Source organism: Canis lupus, chromosome 15, assembly GCF_048164855.1.
Source record: "Canis lupus baileyi chromosome 15, mCanLup2.hap1, whole genome shotgun sequence".
Lineage (NCBI taxonomy): Eukaryota > Metazoa > Chordata > Mammalia > Carnivora > Canidae > Canis > Canis lupus.
In genome coordinates this window covers 20,239,449-20,263,823 of record NC_132852.1, presented here as the reverse complement: position 1 = coordinate 20,263,823, position 24,375 = coordinate 20,239,449, and the positions used below count along the sequence as shown (strand labels likewise).

Below are 24,375 nucleotides of genomic sequence, written 5' to 3'. Positions count from 1 at the left end.
GGACACAGAGCCCGAGCCCTCCTGGCTTGGACCTTCCCAGAGCGACAGTGTGTGCAGTGAGGGCGATGACGGGCCAGACGCCCCCCGTCCCCGGACGCCTGCCGGTGGATTCAAGGGGCAAGTGGGCAGGGAGCCAGGCTGAGGAGGGAGCCCCGCTTCCCAGCAAAGACCGTGATGGTCACACCGCTGGGCGTGGGCTCCCCCGCACAGAGGCTTCGTGCCAGCCCCTCCTCGGGGAGCAGGCCTGTGGCAGGCAGGACCGCCAGGTGGCAGGTGGACGAGGAGCAGGACTGGCCTCTGACAGCCCCGCACGGGAGGCCGAGGCCCCGGGTCCTGCAGGGCTTCCCCGGGACACCTCGGTGTGAGGGAGCCCTGTCTTCTGACCCCTGTGCCCACCTGTCCCTCCCCAGGGCCATCTGCTGCATCCTGGAGATATGGATGGACTATTATCAGGAGGACTTTTGTCGGCTCCCCCAATCTGCCTCCCTGAAGAAGATTCTGGAATTCATAAGGCAGCGCATGCCAGGCACAGACGTGGAGCTCCGTGCCCGGCGTTACCTGCAACAACTCAGACGCCTCCATGCAGCGGAGCCAGAGGCTGGGGGTGAGGAGGCCTGGGGGTGGCCGAGCTGGGGACAGGGTGGGCCCCACGGATCCAGCGTCCGTGCAGCTGGGCCGGGAGCAGGGGTTCGGCTCACACCCCATCCCCACGAGCTGCAGGCTGGGGACACCTCCCAGGGCTCTTTGAGCGGTTGGAAGAGTGTCCTTGATTTGGGAGGGACGTGGAAAGTCCGTCCTGGTGGTGATACTTTGTCTTCTTGGAGCTACAGCTTCGGCCCGAGCAAAAGACCCTGAAGCACTTCCGGAGCCCGCCCCAGCCCCAACTGTGGGGCCTGCTGCCTCGGATGGGCCTGAAGTGCTCGAGGCCGCCCTGGCTGCTGGGGCTGAGGGCTTGGCCCCAGCTGAGGTGCCAGCTGGGGAGGCGAAGCCCCTGCAGATAGTGGTCACTGCTCTAGATCACGGCTGCGCCCTGGACGAGCCACGTGCACCTGCGGCCACCCCGGAGGAGGAGCAGGCCCTGGCACCTGCAATCGGGGTCCCCAGAGTGCCAGAGCCGCCAATTGCCTCCGGGACAACTGGCTTCAACCTCTGCGCAGCCCCCTGACCACCTCGGGAGCCCGCCCCAGCTCCCACCGCGGGGCTCGTCATGCCTGCAGCCCAACGGAGGCTTGCCCTTCCCGTGTCATTTCACTGTTTCTATATTTTGAGTTTTTCTTTAACCTGTAAAATGGCTTATGAGTTTTATTGTAATAAAGTATAAGTTAACTTCAAACAAAATTCACTCTGATGCTTTTAAATTATACATCGTGGACCTACACTTTAGGTCCATTCACAGTGTCACAGGTCCCAGAGCCCAGGGCGCCGGGGGACACAGCCCAGGATCGGGTGCTCCCCCAGGTCAGGCAGAGGCCGGGAGGACACAGGACAGCCAGGTGGCTCCTGCCCCCGGGCGGCCCGAGCTGTACAGATCGGCGGGCCCGCCCCTGGAGCATCCAGGCCCCTGCACACTGGGAGCTGCAGTAGTCACTGCGGGAGCTGACTCCAGAGCTGCACAGCTGGCCGCCCCCACTGTTGTTGTCCCTCCTGGTGTCACCCTGTACCTGGGACTGAGCAGGGGCCTCACAGATAAACAACTCCCACTGAGCCATACACCTGGCAGGGGCCTGGGCAGCTCCCCAGGTGCACACACCCGACAATCAGCACAGCAGGCCCCTCCCTCAGAAGACCAGCTAGAAGGTCAGGGGAAAAGCAAGGTATTGACCAAGCAGCACTGGAAAGTTCCAGGGGAAGCCGAGGGATTTACAGTATATAGGATCAGAGGATACTCCCCCTTGTTTTTTTCTTTTCTGTTTGTTTCTGTTGTTTCCCCACCCCCACCCCCTTTTTAATTCTTTTTTATTTCTTCTTTTCTTTTTTTCTCTCTCTCTCTCTTTCTCGTTATTCCAGTACAACTTGTTTTTGGCCACTCCGCACTGAGTAAAATGGCTAGAAGGAAAAACTCACCTCCAAAGAAAGAAATCAGAAACAGTCCTCTCTCCCACAGAGTTACAACATTTGGATTACAATTCAATGTCAGAAAGCCAATTCAGAAGCACAGTTATAAAGCTACTGGTGGCTCTAGAAAAAAGCATAAAGGACTCAAGAGACTTCATGACTGTAGGATTTAGATCTAATCAGGCCGAAATTAAAAATCAGTTAAATGAGATGCAATCCAAACTGGAGGTCCTAACGACCAGGGTTAACGAGGGAGAAGAACGAGTGAGTGACACAGAAGACAAGTTGATGGCAAGGGCGGAAACTGAGGGAAGAAAAGAAAGACAATTAAGAGACCATGAGGATAGGTTAAGGGAAATAAATGACAGCCTCAGAAGGAAAAATCTACGTTTAATTGGGGTTCCCGAGGGCGCCAAAAGGGACAGAGGTCCAGATTATGTATTTGAACAAATCATAGCTGAAAACTTTCCTAACTTGGGAAGGGAAACAGGCATTTAGATCCAGGAGCTAGAGAGATCACCCCCACCCCCCTTAAATCCATAAAAACCGCTCAACATTTAACATTTAATACTGGAACTTGCAAATTCCAAAGATAAAGAGAAGATCCTTAATGCAGCAAGAGACAAGAAATCACTAACTTTTATGGGGAGAAGCTTTAGGACAACAGCAGACCTCTCCACAGAGACCTGGGAGGTGAGAAAGGGCCGGCAGGATACAGTCAGGGTCCTAAATGAGAGGAACCTGCAGCCAAGAATACTTTATCCAGCAAGGCTCTCATTCAGAATAGAAGGAGAGATAAAGAGCTTCCAAGAGAGGCAGAAACTGACAGGATATGTGACCACCAAGCCGGCTCTGCCAGAAATATTAAGGGGGGACCCTGTAAAAGAAAGGGGAAGTCCAAGGAAACAATCCACAAAAACAGGGACTGAATAGGTATCATGATGACACTAAATCCATATCTGTCAATAGTAACTCTGAACGTGAATGGGCTTAATGACCCCATCAAAAGGACGCAGGGTTTCAGACTGGATAAAAAAAGGCAAGACCCATCCATTTGCTGTCTCCAAGAGACTCATTTTAGACATCAGGACACCTACAGCCTGAAAATAAAAGGTTGGAGAACTGTGTACCATTCAAATAGTCCTCAATAAATGCAGGGGTAGCCATCCTTATATCAGATAAATTAAAGTTTGTCCCAAAGACTGTAGTGAGAGGTGAAGAGGGACACTATATCATACTTAAAGGATCTATCCAACAAGAGGACCTAACAATCACGAATATTTATGGCCCGGATGCGTGAGCCGCCAAGTATATCAATCGATTAATAACCAAAGTTAAGACATACTTAGATAATAATACACTTATACTTGGTGACTTCAATGGAGCGCTTTCTGCAATCCACAGGTCTTTTAAGCACAACATCTCCAAAGAAACAGGAGCTTTAAATGATACACTGGACCAGATGGATTTCACAGATATTTATAGAACTTTACATGCAAACGCAACTGAATACACATTCTTCTCAAGTGCACGTGGGGCTTTCTCCAGAAGAGACCACAAACTGGGTCACACATCAGGTCTTAATTGATACCAAAAGATTGGGATCGACCCTGTGTATTTTCAGACCATAATGCTTTGAAACTAGAACTAAATCACAAGAAGAAGTTTGGAAGGATTTCAAATACGTGGAGGTTAAGGACCATCCTGCTACAAGGTGAAAGGGTCAACCACGAAATTAGAGAAGAATTAAAAAGATTCATGGAAACTAATGAGAATGAAGACACCACCATTCAAAATCTTTGGGATACAGCAAAAGCAGTCCTGAGGGGGAAATACATCGCAATACAAGCATCCATCCAAAAACTGGAAAAAACTCAAATAGAAAAGCTAACCTTCCACCTAAGGGAGCTGGTGAAAGACAGCAAATAGATCCAACACCCAGCAGAAGAAGAGGGTTAAAAAAGACTCGAGCAGAACTCAATGAAATAGAGACCAGAAGAACTGTGGAAAAGATCAACAAAACCAGGAGTTGGTTCTTTGAAACAATTAAGAAGGTAGATAAACCATTAGCCAGCCTTATTTAAAAGAAGACAGAAAACACTCAAACTAATAAAATCATGATGAGAAAGGAGAGATCACTACTAACACCAAAGAAAGGACCTAGAGTGTATTCTATATGTTAAGCAAAGTCAGTCATTCAGAGAAAATACCAGATGATTTCACTCATACGTGGAATTAAAACAACAACAACAACAAAACAACAACAACAACAACAACAACAACAAACGGATATAGGGGAAGGAAGGAAAAGAGTGGGAGGTATACTATAAGAGATTCTTTAGTACAGAGAACAACAGGCTTGCTGGAGGGAAGGAGGGCATGGGATTGGCGTGGTGATTGGCAGTGAGGAGGGCACTTGTTGTGATGAGCACTGGGTGTTATAGGTAAGTGATGAATCACTAAACACTAGTCTTGAACCAATATTACAGTATATGTTAACTAACTAGAATTTAAGTAAAAACTTGAAAAAAATAAGGAAAGAAGACTCATGGAATGGTAAAGCTTGCAGGGACCATGGTAGTCCAGTAGCAAGCACCTTGTGCATTAAAAGATGAGGAGGGGGCGCCTGGATGGCACAGTCAGTTATGTGACCAACTGTTGGTTTCAGCTTGGATCCTGATCTCGGGGTCATGAGGTCGAGTCCCACATCGGGCTCCGTGCTCAATCTGGAGCGTGTTCTCCCTCTCTCTCTAACTCCCACTTGTGCTCTCTCTCCCTCTCTCTGATTTATATATAATATAAATCTTAAAAAAAAAAATAAGATGAGAGAAATAAATCACATTTTCAGACACAGTGCAGACCCTGGAGCTACAAAGCCTCACCTATACCACATGCACTACCCTGCTTGCCTCATCTTTCCTCAGTCTCCCTTTTGTGCTCTCTCTTCCTCCTTTTTCTTTCCTAGACACCATATGCTTAGTGAGGCCAGCAGGACCAAGAGCTAAAAATGTCCTGGGTGTGGCCCTTCATAAAGGCTTTCATCAAAGGCACTTACCTTGAAGTGGAAGCCATGATGAGCCAGAAACAGAGATTTGTCTATATGTGCAGAGTCAAAGAACCTGTAAGACAGCAAAAGTTGATTTTTTAAAATTGTATGCTGGGCCGCCCGGGTGGCTCAGTGGTTTGGTGACTGCCTTCGGCCCAGGGTGTGATCCTGGAGACCCAGGATCGAGTCCCACGTCAGGCTTCTGCGTGGGGCCTGCTTCTCCCTCTGCCTGTGTCTGTGCCTCTCTCTCCCTCTGTGTCTCTCTCATGAATAAATAAAGAAAATCTTTAAAAAATAAAAAAATAAAATTAAATATGTATTCTTTCATTGTAAAGGACCTTAACTATCAATTTCACTTTAAAAAAAATTGCATGCTAATTAGCAAGGAATAGGACCTTCTCCACCATTTAAGTGAAAAAAAAAAAAGAAAAAAACAAAAAAAACCAAAACACATTTTTAGCCTAAAGTTCACTAGCAGTAAGCAGAGGATGGATTGAATACACACAGCAGAGGGGGTCTAGTCAACTGGCCAATCAGAGGGAAAAAACAACGAGCCCTCCACGTCCTGCTGAAACATATTATAGGTCAAAGGTTTTCACCGTCAAAACTACTGGCATGTGGGCCGGATGAGCCTTTGTTGGGGGGCTGTCCTGTGAATTACGGGATTTTAACAGCTTTCCGGAACTCCACCCACTAGGTGCCAGTAAAACACGGATCCCCTACCTGTGAAATCAAACATGTTTCCAGATATTGCCATACGTCCCATGGGGGACAAAATTGCACCTGGTTGACAACTATTATTCTATCTATATCAAGACTACCAATGGATCGTACCGTAAAAAGGAAATACTGTCTACTAGTGCTGCCCAATATGGTATGTGGTTATTACATATCTGATATATATGGCGAGTGTGATTGAGAAAGTGAATTTTCTCAATTATATAAAATTTTATATAATTTTAATTAATTTTAATGTAAATTGTCACATGTGCCTGGCCAGTGACCACCACATTAGTGAAGTCTCAGATGTATAAAGAGCCAATTATGAAACAACGTTCTCTTAACAACCAACAGGTCAAAGAAGAAAAACTTTTTCCTAGGTTAACTTAAGGGGGAAATTAAAAAGCATCTTGAGGCCATCTGGGTGGCTCAGTTGGTTAAGCCTTCGACTCCTGATTTGGCTCAGATCATGATCTCAGTATCTTGAGATCGAGCCCTGTGCTGGGTTCTGCAGTGAGTGTGGAGCCTGCTTAAGATTCTCCCTCTCCTTTCCCCCTGCCCCCACCCACTCCTGGGTTCTCTTTCTTACATAAATACATAGTATCTTGAAACAAATGAAACAAGGAAACCCAATATACCAAAACATTTAGGCTGCAGCAAAAGATTTCTAGGAGAGCTTAATGCTATAAACACATACAGAAAAAAAAAAAAAAAAAATATATATATATATATAAATCTCTCAAGGAACTCTAGAAAGAATAGATGAATGGATAAAGAAGACGTGGTACATATGCGATGGAGTATTTTTTTTAAATATTTTTTTTAATTTTTATTTATTTATGATAGTCACACAGAGAGAGCGAGAGAGGCAGAGACACAGGCAGAGGGAGAAGCAGGCTCCATGCACCAGGAGCCCGATGTGGGACTCGATCCCGGGTCTCCAGGCTCGCGCCCTGGGCTAAAGGCAAGCGCTAAACTGCTGTGCCACCCAGGGATCCCTATGCGATGGAGTATTATTCAGTTATACAAAAGAATGAAATCTCGTCATTTGGAATGACGTACATGGAGCTAAAGAGTAATGCTAAGTGAAATAAGTGAGTCAGAGAAACACAAATACCATATGATTTCATTCCTAAGTGTAATTTAAGAAACAAAAAAAGAATGTGCAAAGGGGGGCACCTAGGTGGTTCAGATGGTAAAAGCATCTGACTTTGTATGCTGTTTATTTTTTTCACTTCACGAGACTTAATACTCTTTCATGAAAAGAACTCTTACTAAACTAGGAGTAAAAGTAAACCAACTAAACATCATAAAGACCAAATATGAAAAAAAAAAATCCCAACTAATGTACAAAATAGCAAAAGACTCAAACTTTTCCTCTAAAAATAGGATCAAAATAAAGTTCTTTACTCTGGCCTTTCCATCAAATATAGTACTAGAAAACTTAGCCAGAGCAATTAGGCAAGTAAAAGAAACAAAACGCATCCAAACTGGAAAGGAAGAAGAAGAATCATATTTGCATATACCATAATCTTATACGTAGAAATCGTAAGGATTAAAAAAATTAGAAGCAGTAAACAAATTCAACAAGTTGCAGAAATGAAAACCAACACACCAAGAAGCAGTTGCATCTCTAGATGTTAACAATGAACAATTTGAAGTGGAACTCAAGAACACAACTCCATTTACCACAACACTGAAAAAGGTAAGATATTCAGGAACAAGACTAATGAAAGAAGTGAAAGAATCATACACTGAAAATGAGAAAACATATGTAAGAGTAATGTTTAAAAAAAACCCCAAAATAGATATCTATTTTATAGATAAAATGCTTGAAAGGAAACATAAGGAAAAGATTCACAATATTAGATCTGCCAATGATTTCTTTCTTTTTGTAAACAGGCTCCATACCCAGGGTGGAGCCTAATATGGGGCCTGAACTCACAACCCTGAGATCAAGACCTGAGCTGACATTGAGTCATATGCTTACTGACTGAGCCACCCAGGATCCACGGACCTGGCAGTGATTTCCTGACTACGATACCAAAGCACCAGCAAACAAGTAAACATAGACAAATGGGGTCTATAAAACTTCAAATGCACCAAAGGATACAATCTAGAGAGTGAAGAGACAACGAATAGAATGGGAAAAATATGTGCAAACCATGTATTTGACAATAAGTTAATATACAAAAAACTCCTACGAACTTTGTCACAAGGCAACAAGTAGCCCAATGGAAGAAAGGACGAAGAGCCTGTACAGACATTCCTTGAAAGAAGATGTATAAATGGCCAATGAACCTATGAAATGATGCTCCACATCACTAACCATCAAAAAAGGCAAATCACAACCACGATGAGGGTCACCTCACACCCATTAGGATGACCACTGTTAAAAAATAAAATGTTGGCAAGGATATGGAGAAATCAGGACACTTGTGCATTGCTGATAGGAATGTAGCATGGTGCAAGCACTATGTAAACAGTATGAGAGTTCCTCAAAAAAATTAAAACTACAACTACCATATAATCCAGCAATCCTATTTCTGGGGTACGTGTAGTCAAAAGAATTGAAAGCAGGGTCGCCAAGAGACCTCCATCCTCATAGAAGCATTCTTTATCATAGCCAAGGGCTGGGAGCAACTCAGATGTCCATCAAAGGTAAATGGATAAAGAAAATGTGGTGTATACTGATTTTTATTTATTTATGAGAGACACACGGGGAGAGAGGCAGAGACACATGCAGGGAGCCTGAGGGGGGACTCAATCTCGGGTCCCCAGGATCAGGTGGGGGTCAGGGAGGGGGTCCCAGGAAGTGAGGTCACTCCCGTGACACAGAGCCCAACAGAACTTGGAACCCCCGTGACCAGGCAACCGCATCTAGTGCAGCCCCACCTCAGGCTCACTTGGCTGGAGACATCCGCTCCTGGAAGATGTTCTCCTGCTGCCGGCCCACCTCTGGGGGCTCTGGCTCCCAGGAACCCCAGGGGTGCCGCTTGTTCCAATGCTGTAGGCTTTGGCTCCAGCATAAAAACCAACGCCTCAGGGCGTTTATCAGGAGGCGCCGTCAGGTAACCCAGAGCAGGCCAGGCCAGGCCCCCTGTGCCAGCCATCCTGGGTGGCCCCATCCCCTCCTCTTCAGCTTCCGGGAAACAGGGATGTGTGGGCAGGTGCATCCAGGCTGGGGGACATTGCAGGGCGGCAGGTTCCCCGGTGATCCCTTCAGGGTCACCCTGAGGTCAAGGTGGGCAGGGTGCAAACAGGGCTCCTGAGGTCCTCTTACCCTCCGAGTAAGAGTCCCCCCGAGGCCCTGCAGCCGATCCCTTTGCTCTCCTTGGGGGAGGGGGGTGCCGCCTGCGCTGTGGTGTGTCTGGATGGGGGCCGCTGGGGGTGCGGCCCAGCCGAGGCGGCCGGACCGGGCGCTGAGGCCTCCTGCCTGGCTGCCGGGCACTGTCTCCACAGAGCTCCACCCGGGACAGGGGGCGCGAGCGGGAGGAAGGGGTGCTCTGCCCCACCGCCTCGAGGAACTGGGAAGTGCCCTGCGTAGCTAACAGAGGCCAGCGCGGGCTCAAATGAGTGCAGGGGCCGGGGCACCCCCGACACCCGGGTCCCCGATGCGGCACGAAGGGCCCCGGGTCCCAGAAGCCAGCCTGCTACTCCCCTGGGCTCCCCCCTACACTCCTGCTCCCACATGAGTCTGCATTCCCCTGCTCCCCACACTTGCCCCAGGGCCCTGCCCCTGCCTGGGCCAGATGCAGAGTCCCTGTGCACAGAGGTGTAGGAATATCAGAGCAGAGCCTTCAGGGGCGGCCTGGTCGCCCAGGGGTTTAGCGCCTGCCTTCCGCCCAGGCCCTGACCCCGCAGGCCCGGGATCGAGTCCCGCCTCGGGCTCTCTGCACCAGGGCTGCTTCTCCCTCTGTCTGTGTGTCTGTCTCTCTCGGTCTCTGTCTCTCTGTGTCTCTTGAGGTCCTTGTACTGATCCAAACTTTTTTGAACATTTATCCTCTAAGATTGTTTCTTTATCGGATAGTTTGTCTTGTTTGTGTAAGAGACAGGCAGAGAGCAGGGAGGGGAGAGGGAGACCCAGGCTCCTGAAGCAGACTGGGCCCCAAGCGCAGGGCCTGCCAGGGCGGGATCCCAGGGTGCTGAGGCCACGACCCGAGCCACAGCCCAGAGTCAGAGGCTAAGTGACTGAGCCACAGGCATCAAGGCCCGGGTTCCTGCCGTGGGCACTCCTGCCCCCCACGGCCCCCGAGAGCTCGGGCTGCGGGCTGCGCTCCCACCCCAGGCCTCCCGGCGGCTCCATGCACGTCCCCTCTGTCCCAACTCAGGGTGCAAGGGCCTCGGCCGGGAAGGCGCCTCCCATCTGCCCGACGAAGCCCAGCCGGACGGAGCTGCTGGAGCAGGAATTCCAACAACTGCTGCCCGCCTTGCTGCGCAGGGATGTCATCTCCGTTTTCATCTTTTTAGACAACTGTCATGGATTTGCCACCACCGACGAGGTGCTGGATCTGCTGTTTACGAAGTGAGCACCTGCGCCTCCGCAGCCCAGGGGTGGGCCACCTGCTGGTGGGGAGGCTGGGAATGGTTCTGAGCTGCCCGGCCTCGGGCCGCTCCCCCGCCTGGAGCAGAGTCACCCAGGGCACAGTGGGGTCCCGGAGGGCAGCCCCGGGGCCTGGCCTGTGGCGGGTCGGCCAGAGGGGCTGTGCCTGTGCTCCGCAGCCGTCCTCCTCCCCCGTGACGGGGCCTGTGCCTCCTCCCCACCGTCACCGGGGTCCTGAGCTGGCCTCTTTTCCCATTGAAAGGGAGGTTGGAGAGTCCATCGGGGGGCTGTGTCCTGGGGCAACCACACAGGGGGACCCCGGGGTCCCCGGGCGCCCAGGCCCACTCAGATATCGGCCGTGGGCCTGGCCGGAGCCTTTCATGCTCAAGCATTCAGGAGGCCCCGGCAGGTGCGGGCGCTTCTCCGGGGGCTGCCCGTGGCCCCCCGCACAGAGCTGACGGCCCCCGGGGCTCCGGCCTAGTCGGGGGTCAGAGGTGACAGCCCCCACGGTGAGAGGTCGCGGCCACAGGATGATTCGTGGGATGCCCCCGCCCTCCCCTAGATATGGGTGCATCGCAGCTGCGTGTGGTGGCGACGACGCGGTCCTGCAGCGCTGGAAACTGTGAGTGACTCCGGCCCCTGCCCGAGGGCCTTCCCTCTCCAGGAGGGCAGCGAGGGGGCTGTGGGCCGGGGGTGCTGGACCCTCACCCCACACATCTGCAATTCCCGTGACGGGGTAAAGGTCTAAGGGCCCTTCAGGAAAGGAGGAAAGGAGAGCCGTGAATAGGGTGTGGGCTTGGTGGGAGAGCACTGGGACCCCTAAGGGAGACTTTCTCCATGCCCGCCCCTCCCAGCCCTCTGTCTGCCCCACACCTGGGACCCAGAGCAGAGGGGGTGGGGAGCATCGCACTCCCCAATCTGGTGGCACCTGGACCCAGTGCACAGCAGGTTGCCACGAGGGCCATTGAGGGCTCACAGACCCGGTGGCCCTGGCCCCGTGGGAGACGGCAGATTAGAGTCAGTGGAAGGACACCCCCCGGGGCCCCTCATGAGGGAGGCAGCGCAGAGCCACAGGGAGGGAAAGTGGAGGTCCCGGGTGGCTCCTGGCAAGGCCTGGCAGGACACAGAGCCCGAGCCCTCCTGGCTTGGACCTTCCCAGAGCGACAGTGTGTGCAGTGAGGGCGATGACAGGCCAGACGCCCCCCGTCCCCGGACGCCTGCCGGTGGATTCAAGGGGCAAGTGGGCAGGGAGCCAGGCTGAGGAGGGAGCCCCGCTTCCCAGCAAAGACCGTGATGGTCACACCGCTGGGCGTGGGCTCCCCCGCACAGAGGCTTCGTGCCAGCCCCTCCTCGGGGAGCAGGCCTGTGGCAGGCAGGACCGCCAGGTGGCAGGTGGACGAGGAGCAGGACTGGCCTCTGACAGCCCCGCACGGGAGGCCGAGGCCCCGGGTCCTGCAGGGCTTCCCCGGGACACCTCGGTGTGAGGGAGCCCTGTCTTCTGACCCCTGTGCCCACCTGTCCCTCCCCAGGGCCATCTGCTGCATCCTGGAGATATGGATGGACTATTATCAGGAGGACTTTTGTCGGCTCCCCCAATCTGCCTCCCTGAAGAAGATTCTGGAATTCATAAGGCAGCGCATGCCAGGCACAGACGTGGAGCTCCGTGCCCGGCGTTACCTGCAACAACTCAGACGCCTCCATGCAGCGGAGCCAGAGGCTGGGGGTGAGGAGGCCTGGGGGTGGCCGAGCTGGGGACAGGGTGGGCCCCACGGATCCAGCGTCCGTGCAGCTGGGCCGGGAGCAGGGGTTCGGCTCACACCCCATCCCCACGAGCTGCAGGCTGGGGACACCTCCCAGGGCTCTTTGAGCGGTTGGAAGAGTGTCCTTGATTTGGGAGGGACGTGGAAAGTCCGTCCTGGTGGTGATACTTTGTCTTCTTGGAGCTACAGCTTCGGCCCGAGCAAAAGACCCTGAAGCACTTCCGGAGCCCGCCCCAGCCCCAACTGTGGGGCCTGCTGCCTCGGATGGGCCTGAAGTGCTCGAGGCCGCCCTGGCTGCTGGGGCTGAGGGCTTGGCCCCAGCTGAGGTGCCAGCTGGGGAGGCGAAGCCCCTGCAGATAGTGGTCACTGCTCTAGATCACGGCTGCGCCCTGGACGAGCCACGTGCACCTGCGGCCACCCCGGAGGAGGAGCAGGCCCTGGCACCTGCAATCGGGGTCCCCAGAGTGCCAGAGCCGCCAATTGCCTCCGGGACAACTGGCTTCAACCTCTGCGCAGCCCCCTGACCACCTCGGGAGCCCGCCCCAGCTCCCACCGCGGGGCTCGTCATGCCTGCAGCCCAACGGAGGCTTGCCCTTCCCGTGTCATTTCACTGTTTCTATATTTTGAGTTTTTCTTTAACCTGTAAAATGGCTTATGAGTTTTATTGTAATAAAGTATAAGTTAACTTCAAACAAAATTCACTCTGATGCTTTTAAATTATACATCGTGGACCTACACTTTAGGTCCATTCACAGTGTCACAGGTCCCAGAGCCCAGGGCGCCGGGGGACACAGCCCAGGATCGGGTGCTCCCCCAGGTCAGGCAGAGGCCGGGAGGACACAGGACAGCCAGGTGGCTCCTGCCCCCGGGCGGCCCGAGCTGTACAGATCGGCGGGCCCGCCCCTGGAGCATCCAGGCCCCTGCACACTGGGAGCTGCAGTAGTCACTGCGGGAGCTGACTCCAGAGCTGCACAGCTGGCCGCCCCCACTGTTGTTGTCCCTCCTGGTGTCACCCTGTACCTGGGACTGAGCAGGGGCCTCACAGATAAACAACTCCCACTGAGCCATACACCTGGCAGGGGCCTGGGCAGCTCCCCAGGTGCACACACCCGACAATCAGCACAGCAGGCCCCTCCCTCAGAAGACCAGCTAGAAGGTCAGGGGAAAAGCAAGGTATTGACCAAGCAGCACTGGAAAGTTCCAGGGGAAGCCGAGGGATTTACAGTATATAGGATCAGAGGATACTCCCCCTTGTTTTTTTCTTTTCTGTTTGTTTCTGTTGTTTCCCCACCCCCACCCCCTTTTTAATTCTTTTTTATTTCTTCTTTTCTTTTTTTCTCTCTCTCTCTCTTTCTCGTTATTCCAGTACAACTTGTTTTTGGCCACTCCGCACTGAGTAAAATGGCTAGAAGGAAAAACTCACCTCCAAAGAAAGAAATCAGAAACAGTCCTCTCTCCCACAGAGTTACAACATTTGGATTACAATTCAATGTCAGAAAGCCAATTCAGAAGCACAGTTATAAAGCTACTGGTGGCTCTAGAAAAAAGCATAAAGGACTCAAGAGACTTCATGACTGTAGGATTTAGATCTAATCAGGCCGAAATTAAAAATCAGTTAAATGAGATGCAATCCAAACTGGAGGTCCTAACGACCAGGGTTAACGAGGGAGAAGAACGAGTGAGTGACACAGAAGACAAGTTGATGGCAAGGGCGGAAACTGAGGGAAGAAAAGAAAGACAATTAAGAGACCATGAGGATAGGTTAAGGGAAATAAATGACAGCCTCAGAAGGAAAAATCTACGTTTAATTGGGGTTCCCGAGGGCGCCAAAAGGGACAGAGGTCCAGATTATGTATTTGAACAAATCATAGCTGAAAACTTTCCTAACTTGGGAAGGGAAACAGGCATTTAGATCCAGGAGCTAGAGAGATCACCCCCACCCCCCTTAAATCCATAAAAACCGCTCAACATTTAACATTTAATACTGGAACTTGCAAATTCCAAAGATAAAGAGAAGATCCTTAATGCAGCAAGAGACAAGAAATCACTAACTTTTATGGGGAGAAGCTTTAGGACAACAGCAGACCTCTCCACAGAGACCTGGGAGGTGAGAAAGGGCCGGCAGGATACAGTCAGGGTCCTAAATGAGAGGAACCTGCAGCCAAGAATACTTTATCCAGCAAGGCTCTCATTCAGAATAGAAGGAGAGATAAAGAGCTTCCAAGAGAGGCAGAAACTGACAGGATATGTGACCACCAAGCCGGCTCTGCCAGAAATATTAAGGGGGGACCCTGTAAAAGAAAGGGGAAGTCCAAGGAAACAATCCACAAAAACAGGGACTGAATAGGTATCATGATGACACTAAATCCATATCTGTCAATAGTAACTCTGAACGTGAATGGGCTTAATGACCCCATCAAAAGGACGCAGGGTTTCAGACTGGATAAAAAAAGGCAAGACCCATCCATTTGCTGTCTCCAAGAGACTCATTTTAGACATCAGGACACCTACAGCCTGAAAATAAAAGGTTGGAGAACTGTGTACCATTCAAATAGTCCTCAATAAATGCAGGGGTAGCCATCCTTATATCAGATAAATTAAAGTTTGTCCCAAAGACTGTAGTGAGAGGTGAAGAGGGACACTATATCATACTTAAAGGATCTATCCAACAAGAGGACCTAACAATCACGAATATTTATGGCCCGGATGCGTGAGCCGCCAAGTATATCAATCGATTAATAACCAAAGTTAAGACATACTTAGATAATAATACACTTATACTTGGTGACTTCAATGGAGCGCTTTCTGCAATCCACAGGTCTTTTAAGCACAACATCTCCAAAGAAACAGGAGCTTTAAATGATACACTGGACCAGATGGATTTCACAGATATTTATAGAACTTTACATGCAAACGCAACTGAATACACATTCTTCTCAAGTGCACGTGGGGCTTTCTCCAGAAGAGACCACAAACTGGGTCACACATCAGGTCTTAATTGATACCAAAAGATTGGGATCGACCCTGTGTATTTTCAGACCATAATGCTTTGAAACTAGAACTAAATCACAAGAAGAAGTTTGGAAGGATTTCAAATACGTGGAGGTTAAGGACCATCCTGCTACAAGGTGAAAGGGTCAACCACGAAATTAGAGAAGAATTAAAAAGATTCATGGAAACTAATGAGAATGAAGACACCACCATTCAAAATCTTTGGGATACAGCAAAAGCAGTCCTGAGGGGGAAATACATCGCAATACAAGCATCCATCCAAAAACTGGAAAAAACTCAAATAGAAAAGCTAACCTTCCACCTAAGGGAGCTGGTGAAAGACAGCAAATAGATCCAACACCCAGCAGAAGAAGAGGGTTAAAAAAGACTCGAGCAGAACTCAATGAAATAGAGACCAGAAGAACTGTGGAAAAGATCAACAAAACCAGGAGTTGGTTCTTTGAAACAATTAAGAAGGTAGATAAACCATTAGCCAGCCTTATTTAAAAGAAGACAGAAAACACTCAAACTAATAAAATCATGATGAGAAAGGAGAGATCACTACTAACACCAAAGAAAGGACCTAGAGTGTATTCTATATGTTAAGCAAAGTCAGTCATTCAGAGAAAATACCAGATGATTTCACTCATATGTGGAATTAAAACAACAACAACAACAACAACAACAACAAACGGATATAGGGGAAGGAAGGAAAAGAGTGGGAGGTATACTATAAGAGATTCTTTAGTACAGAGAACAACAGGCTTGCTGGAGGGAAGGAGGGCATGGGATTGGCGTGGTGATTGGCAGTGAGGAGGGCACTTGTTGTGATGAGCACTGGGTGTTATAGGTAAGTGATGAATCACTAAACACTAGTCTTGAACCAATATTACAGTATATGTTAACTAACTAGAATTTAAGTAAAAACTTGAAAAAAATAAGGAAAGAAGACTCATGGAATGGTAAAGCTTGCAGGGAGCATGGTAGTCTAGTAGCAAGCACCTTGTGCATTAAAAGATGAGGAGGGGGCGCCTGGATGGCACAGTCAGTTATGTGACCAACTGTTGGTTTCAGCTTGGATCCTGATCTCGGGGTCATGAGGTCGAGTCCCACATCGGGCTCCGTGCTCAATCTGGAGCGTGTTCTCCCTCTCTCTCTAACTCCCACTTGTGCTCTCTCTCCCTCTCTCTGATTTATATATAATATAAATCTTTAAAAAAAAAATAAGATGAGAGAAATAAATCACATTTTCAGACACAGTGCAGACCCTGGAGCTACAAAGCCTCACCTATACCACATGCACTACCCTGCTTGCCTCATCTTTCCTCAGTCTCCCTTTTGTGCTCTCTCTTCCTCCTTTTTCTTTCCTAGACACCATAAGCTTAGTGAGGCCAGCAGGACCAAGAGCTAAAAATGTCCTGGGTGTGGCCCTTCATAAAGGCTTTCATCAAAGGCACTTACCTTGAAGTGGAAGCCATGATGAGCCAGAAACAGAGATTTGTCTATATGTGCAGAGTCAAAGAACCTGTAAGACAGCAAAAGTCGATTTTTTAAAATTGTATGCTGGGCCGCCCGGGTGGCTCAGTGGTTTGGTGACTGCCTTCGGCCCAGGGTGTGATCCTGGAGACCCAGGATCGAGTCCCACGTCAGGCTTCTGCGTGGGGCCTGCTTCTCCCTCTGCCTGTGTCTGTGCCTCTCTCTCCCTCTGTGTCTCTCTCATGAATAAATAAAGAAAATCTTTAAAAAATAAAAAAATAAAATTAAATATGTATTCTTTCATTGTAAAGGACCTTAACTATCAATTTCACTTTAAAAAAAATTGCATGCTAATTAGCAAGGAATAGGACCTTCTCCACCATTTAAGTAAAAAAAAAAAAAGAAAAAAACAAAAAAAACCAAAACACATTTTTAGCCTAAAGTTCACTAGCAGTAAGCAGAGGATGGATTGAATACACACAGCAGAGGGGGTCTAGTCAACTGGCCAATCAGAGGGAAAAAACAACGAGCCCTCCACGTCCTGCTGAAACATATTATAGGTCAAAGGTTTTCACCGTCAAAACTACTGGCATGTGGGCCGGATGAGCCTTTGTTGGGGGGCTGTCCTGTGAATTACGGGATTTTAACAGCTTTCCGGAACTCCACCCACTAGGTGCCAGTAAAACACGGATCCCCTACCTGTGAAATCAAACATGTTTCCAGATATTGCCATACGTCCCATGGGGGACAAAATTGCACCTGGTTGACAACTATTATTCTATCTATATCAAGACTACCAATGGATCGTACCGTAAAAAGGAAATACTGTCTACTAGTGCTGCCCAATATGGTATGTGGTTATTACATATCTGATATATATGGCGAGTGTGATTGAGAAAGTGAATTTTCTCAATTATATAAAATTTTATATAATTTTAATTAATTTTAATGTAAATTGTCACATGTGCCTGGCCAGTGACCACCACATTAGTGAAGTCTCACATGTATAAAGAGCCAATTATGAAACAACGTTCTCTTAACAACCAACAGGTCAAAGAAGAAAAACTTTTTCATAGAATAACTTAAGGGGGAAATTAAAAAGCATCTTGAGGCCATCTGGGTGGCTCAGTTGGTTAAGCCTTCGACTCCTGATTTGGCTCAGATCATGATCTCAGTATCTTGAGATCGAGCCCTGTGCTGGGTTCTGCAGTGAGTGTGGAGCCTGCTTAAGATTCTCCCTCTCCTTTCCCCCTGCCCCCACCCACTCCTGGGTTCTCTTTCTTACATAAATACATAGTATCTTGAAACAAATGAAACAAGGAAACCCAATATACCAAAACATTTAGGCTGCAGCAAAAGATTTCTAGGAGAGCTTAATGCTATAAACACATACAGAAAAAAAAAGAAAAAAATATATATATATAAATCTCTCAAGGAACTCTAGAAAGAATAGATGAATGGATAAAGAAGACGTGGTACATATGCGATGGAGTATTATTCAGTTATACAAAAGAATGAAATCTCGTCATTTGGAATGACGTACATGGAGCTAAAGAGTAATGCTAAGTGAAATAAGTGAGTCAGAGAAACACAAATACCATATGATTTCATTCCTAAGTGTAATTTAAGAAACAAAAAAAGAATGTGCAAAGGGGGGCACCTAGGTGGTTCAGATGGTAAAAGCATCTGACTTTGTATGTTGTTTATTTTTTTCACTTCACGAGACTTAATACTCTTTCATGAAAAGAACTCTTACTAAACTAGGAGTAAAAGTAAACCAACTAAACATCATAAAGACCAAATATGAAAAAAAAATTCCAACTAATGTACAAAATAGCAAAAGACTCAAACTTTTCCTCTAAAAATAGGATCAAAATAAAGTTCTTTACTCTGGCCTTTCCATCAAATATAGTACTAGAAAACTTAGCCAGAGCAATTAGGCAAGTAAAAGAAACAAAACGCATCCAAACTGGAAAGGAAGAAGAAGAATCATATTTGCATATACCATAATCTTATACGTAGAAATCGTAAGGATTAAAAAAATTAGAAGCAGTAAACAAATTCAACAAGGTTGCAGAAATGAAAACCAACACACCAAGAAGCAGTTGCATCTCTAGATGTTAACAATGAACAATTTGAAGTGGAACTCAAGAACACAACTCCATTTACCACAACACTGAAAAAGGTAAGATATTCAGGAACAAGACTAATGAAAGAAGTGAAAGAATCATACACTGAAAATGAGAAAACATATGTAAGAGTAATGTTTAAAAAAAAACCCCAAAATAGATATCTATTTTATAGATAAAATGCTTGAAAGGAAACATAAGGAAAAGATTCACAATATTAGATCTGCCAATGATTTCTTTCTTTTTGTAAACAGGCTCCATACCCAGGGTGGAGCCTAATATGGGGCCTGAACTCACAACCCTGAGATCAAGACCTGAGCTGACATTGAGTCATATGCTTACTGACTGAGCCACCCAGGATCCACGGACCTGGCAGTGATTTCCTGACTACGATACCAAAGCACCAGCAAACAAGTAAACATAGACAAATGGGGTCTATAAAACTTCAAATGCACCAAAGGATACAATCTAGAGAGTGAAGAGACAACGAATAGAATGGGAAAAATATGTGCAAACCATGTATTTGACAATAAGTTAACATACAAAAAACTCCTACGAACTTCGTCACAAGGCAACAAGTAGCCCAATGGAAGAAAGGACGAAGAGCCTGTACAGACATTCCTTGAAAGAAGATGTATAAATGGCCAATGAACCTATGAAATGATGCTCCACATCACTAACCATCAAAAAAGGCAAATCACAACCACGATGAGGGTCACCTCACACCCATTAGGATGACCACTGTTAAAAAATAAAATGTTGGCAAGGATATGGAGAAATCAGGACACTTGTGCATTGCTGATAGGAATGTAGCATGGTGCAAGCACTATGTAAACAGTATGAGAGTTCCTCAAAAAAATTAAAACTACAACTACCATATAATCCAGCAATCCTATTTCTGGGGTACGTGTAGTCAAAAGAATTGAAAGCAGGGTCGCCAAGAGACCTCCATCCTCATAGAAGCATTCTTTATCATAGCCAAGGGCTGGGAGCAACTCAGATGTCCATCAAAGGTAAATGGATAAAGAAAATGTGGTGTATACTGATTTTTATTTATTTATGAGAGACACACGGGGAGAGAGGCAGAGACACAGGCATAAACCATAATGAGATACCATTTCATACCCACTAGGATGGCTATTATCAGAGAACCAGAAATAACAAATGTTGGTGAGGATACGGAAAAATTGAAACCCTGTGCACTGCTGGTGGAAATATAAAATGCAACTATGCAAAACAGTATGGTGGTTTCTCACAAAATTAAAAATGGCATTACTGTCATGATCCAGCAATTCCACTTCTAGGTACATGCCCAAAAGAACTGAAACCAAAGTCTTGAAGAGATATCTGTACACCCATATTCCTCGCAGAATTATCCACAATAGGCAAAAAGTGGAAGTCACTCATGTGTTCATTGAAATATGAATGGATAAATGCAGTATATACACAATGGAGTATCAGTATTTTTTTTTTCTTTTTTTAAAGATTTTATTTATTTATTCATTAGACAGAGAGAGAGAGAGAGAGAGAGAGAGGCAGAGACACAGGCAGAGGGAGAAGCAGGCTCCATGCAGGGAGCCCTATGTGGGACTCGATCCCGGGTCTCCAGGGTCACGCCCTGGGCCAAAGGCAGGTGCTCAACCCCAGAGCCACCTGGGCTGCCTGGAATATCAGTCTTAAAAGGAAGACTGACACATGCTGTAACATGGATGAACCTTGAAGACCTCCTGATTTCAAAAACTTGCGAAGGGACAGTAATCAAGACAAATATATGAACAGAACAGACAAATCAATGGAACAAAGTCCAAAAATATATCAGCACATATAAAGTCAAATGATTTTTGACAAACGTATTAAGGCAGTTTAATGGAGAAAGGAAAGTCTATTCAACAGTGGTGCTACAACAACTGGTTATCAATACGAAAAAATGAAAAAAAGAACTTTGATCCCTAATTCACACAAGACTAAAAATTAATGAGATAGATCATAGATCTTTTTTTAAAATAAATTTATTTTTTATTGGTGTTCAGTCTACCAACATACAGAATAACACCCAGTGCTCATCCCGTCAAGTGCCCCCCTCAGTGCCCGTCACCCATTCACCCCCACCCCCCACCCTCCTCCCCTTCCACCACCCCTAGTTCGTTTCCCAGAGTTAGCAGTCTTTACGTTCTGTCTCCCTTTCTGATATTTCCCACACATTTCTTCTCCCTTCCCTTATATTCCCTTTCACTATTAATTATATTCCCCAAATGAAAGAGAACATACAATGTTTGTCCTTCTCCGACTGACTTACTTCACTCAGCATAATACCCTCCAGTTCCATCCACGTTGAAGCAAATGGTGGGTATTTGTCGTTTCTAATGGCTGAGCAATATTCCATTGTATACATAAACCACGATAGATCATAGATCTAATGAGAAACTAAAACTGAAGCCTCATAAAGAAAACGTGGAAGAATTTCTTCATGACCTTGGGGTAAGCAACAACTTCTTAGACTGAAGATATAAGATGGTAATGTAACAGAAAAATAGTAATAAATGGAATCTTATAAAAACTAAAAACTTCTGGGACACTTGGGTGAAGCCTGCTTCTCCCTCTGCCTGTGTTTCTGCCTCTCTCTCTGTGTCTGTCATGAATAAATAAATAAAATCTTAAAAAAAAACTTATAGTTGAAAAATTATAATTGAAAAATTTTTTTCAATTTTTTAAACTTTTGCTTTAAGAAAAATACCATTTAATAAAATGAAAAGTTAAACCATAGACTAGGAGCAAAGACTCAGAACTGTATCGGACCCCGGGATCACTCCCGGAGCCAAAGGCAGACGCTCAGCTGCTGAGCCATTGAGACGTCCCACTAGGAAAATATTTTTAAAGGCATCTCAGCAGTATTAACTTTTCCCAGAATAAAGTATGGAAAACTTACCAACAATATCAAGTTGAGTTTCTTCATCTTCTTCTCTTTTTCTCTTCTTCTCTTTGCTCTTTTTCTTCTTACTGTAGGAGATAATTTATATAGATAAGTTTAGAAATATTGATTTGATGTTAAACATCTAAGATGGAATCTTACAAGCCTCTTTTAAGCTGTACACAGATTTATGAATTATTGATTCACAGTTATCTACACCGATATGTTCTCTTCCTTCTAATACTGAGAAGTCAGTTCTGATCCTGTATGTATTGTATTATAGTTAAGAGAACAGGCTCTGGAGGACTGCCTTTTTAATCTTGTTATTTCTTAGCTCTGCGACTTTTGGAACATTTCTTAATCACTGTCAGCTTCTCATCTATAACATGAGGATAATAATTTATGCTCTTAAGGTTACTGCGAGGATTAAGGGTGAATGTGAATCTTCCTATGTTGCTGGTGAAAATGAAAAGTGGTACAGCTGCTTTAGGAAATAGTTTGGGGTTCTTCAAAAAGTTAAACAGAGTTATCATATGACCTAACCTATGTACTGCTAGGTATATACCCAAGAGAAATGAGAACACACATCCACACAAAAATTTTCTAAGAAATTCGTAACAGCATGATTCCTAATAGCCAAAAAGTGGAAATACCCCAGATGTCCTTCAACGGGTGAAAGGATAAACAAAATGTGTTATATCCATACAATGGAATATTATTCAGCCATAAAAATAAGGATACTGATACATGCTAGACATGGATGAAGCCAGATACAAGAGACCGCATATTGCATGACTCCATTTATAGGAAATATTCAGAACAGGCAAACTGATAACAGAGAGAAAGTATATTAGTGGTTGCGGGCATGAGGGAAGAGTGGACTGGAGAGGGACTACTAAGGATTATGGGGTTTCCTTCCCAGACCATGAAAATGTTGGACAACATGACACTGGGGAACTTTGTGGACTAAACACTAAAACCCACAGAACTGTGCTTTATAGGGTGAATTTTATATGTATCATATCTCAGTAATAAAAAAAAGAAAAAAAAAAAAAAACACAACACCCGGGGGGTGTTTCCAAATAAGTCGTATTCAAAGTGCTTAGAGTTGTTCTAGGCAGGCAGAAAGTGCTATCTACGTGCGTTAATGAAGATTGATAGTTGTGATGAGCATGAGATGCGCTTATTTGTATTTTCATGGAAACGTAAGCTTTCAGAAGCTAACTCTCCCCTCTCTCCTGTAAAGCCAGGCAGGACAAGCTTCAGATTAACATCTGTAATGAATGATCAACCGTGAGCAAATCTACCAGAGAGAAGAGAGGTGGAGATCTGGGCGGGCAGATACTTTTTCCTAAAAAGTCCAACGACCGTAAATCACCACTACGACCTTCTCCTTGCATTTGGTTCCGCTTACTGTACGCGTTAACTCATCTAATCCTCGTAGCAATTCTTTTTTTTTTTTTTAAGATTTTATTTATTTATTAATGAAAGACAGAGAGAGAGGCAGAGACACAGACAGAGGGAGAAGCAGGCTCCGTGCAGGGAGCCTGACGTGGGGCCGATCCCGGGACTCCAGGGTCACCAGGGTCACGCTCCGGGCCCAAGGCGGCGCCAAGCCGCGGAGCCGCCGGGCTGCCCCCTAGCATCAGTTCTCCTACCGCTAATCTTCCCTAATGAATGAGTAAATAGAAGCTCCAGGATATTAACGGACCTGCCACAAACTGCTAAACTAGTAACTGCGGAGAACGCGGACTTGAGCTTATTCTATACCTGTCAAAACGCACATCTGCATATCGTATTAAAAAAATTAAGGATTTGCTCTTTTGGGGCGGGGGGAGGGAGGGATGATTAATTAAGGGTTTTTTTTGTGGGGGGGGGAATGAAGGATTTTTTTTGAGGGGAGACGTTTAAGGAGTACTGGGCGGGGGGGCGGGCGTGAAGTAACGAGCCCTAACAGGAGACGTCGCTGTCACGACCTGCAGCACGAGACTAAGGCGGACGCGCCGAGCAGCGGTCTGGGGGGCTCCTGACCCGGGGCCGGGCCTGCAGCTGCGGCTCGCGGTGGCGCCCTCAGGTCTCCTCCGTCAGGCCGGCCCCGCACGAGCGCCCGGAGCTGCCCGGCAGCCACAGAGCCCGCGGCCCGAAGCAGGCCCGAGGGCGGGGCGCCGGAGTTCCCGGCTCCCTCACACCCCGAGTTCCGCGAGACTCGACTCTCCTCCCCACGGGGGGGGCGGGGGGGGCGGGGGCGCCGTCGGAAGAGACCCAGAGTCTCCCGCGCCAGCTCTGGCCTTACCTCTTGGCCTTGGTTCCCTTGAGCACGAGTTTGGTGGACTTCACGTACGAGTATTCGGCCATGGTTGGGGGGACGCCCTGTCCGCCGAGGGGAGAGCTGGCTAGCGGCAAAAGACCTCCACTGGAGGAGGGACTGGCGAGGGAAGCCCTCCCCGCGCAGAACCGCAGGGACCCCCTGAGCGCGCAGGCGACGGCGCCTCCGAGCCCCGGGCGTTATTTTTCACCCGCCTCTTGGCGCCTACTTCCTGTTTACAGTCTGGGGCTACGGCGACGGCAGAGGGCCGAATTACCTCAGGGTTCATTTGCTTTGGAGAAGCGCGGGTTCGCGTTTCCGCAAAAGAGAAAAAACGGGGGGGGGGGGGGGGGATGGGGAGGGGAACGGACGCGCCCCCTGGCGGCCGCCGAGGGCCTGACAGCTGTGGGGGCGCGCTAGAGGTGTCCTGCTCCGTGTCCCG

General features: G+C 47.6%; 1 long non-coding RNA gene across 1 annotated transcript in view; it reads right to left on the bottom strand.

Annotated features, from left to right (window-relative positions):
- The window catches only part of LOC140604705 (uncharacterized), a 30,887-nt gene extending 6,692 nt beyond the window's left edge, over positions 1 to 24,195 (bottom strand). The window contains exons 1-3 of the long non-coding RNA XR_012007515.1: positions 23,922 to 24,195; positions 21,647 to 21,717; positions 5,111 to 5,174 (exon numbers count right to left, since the gene is read on the bottom strand). This is a non-coding gene — a long non-coding RNA (uncharacterized lncRNA). The remainder of the gene's footprint in view (positions 1 to 5,110; positions 5,175 to 21,646; positions 21,718 to 23,921) is intronic.
- Positions 24,196 to 24,375: the final 180 nt, after the last annotated feature.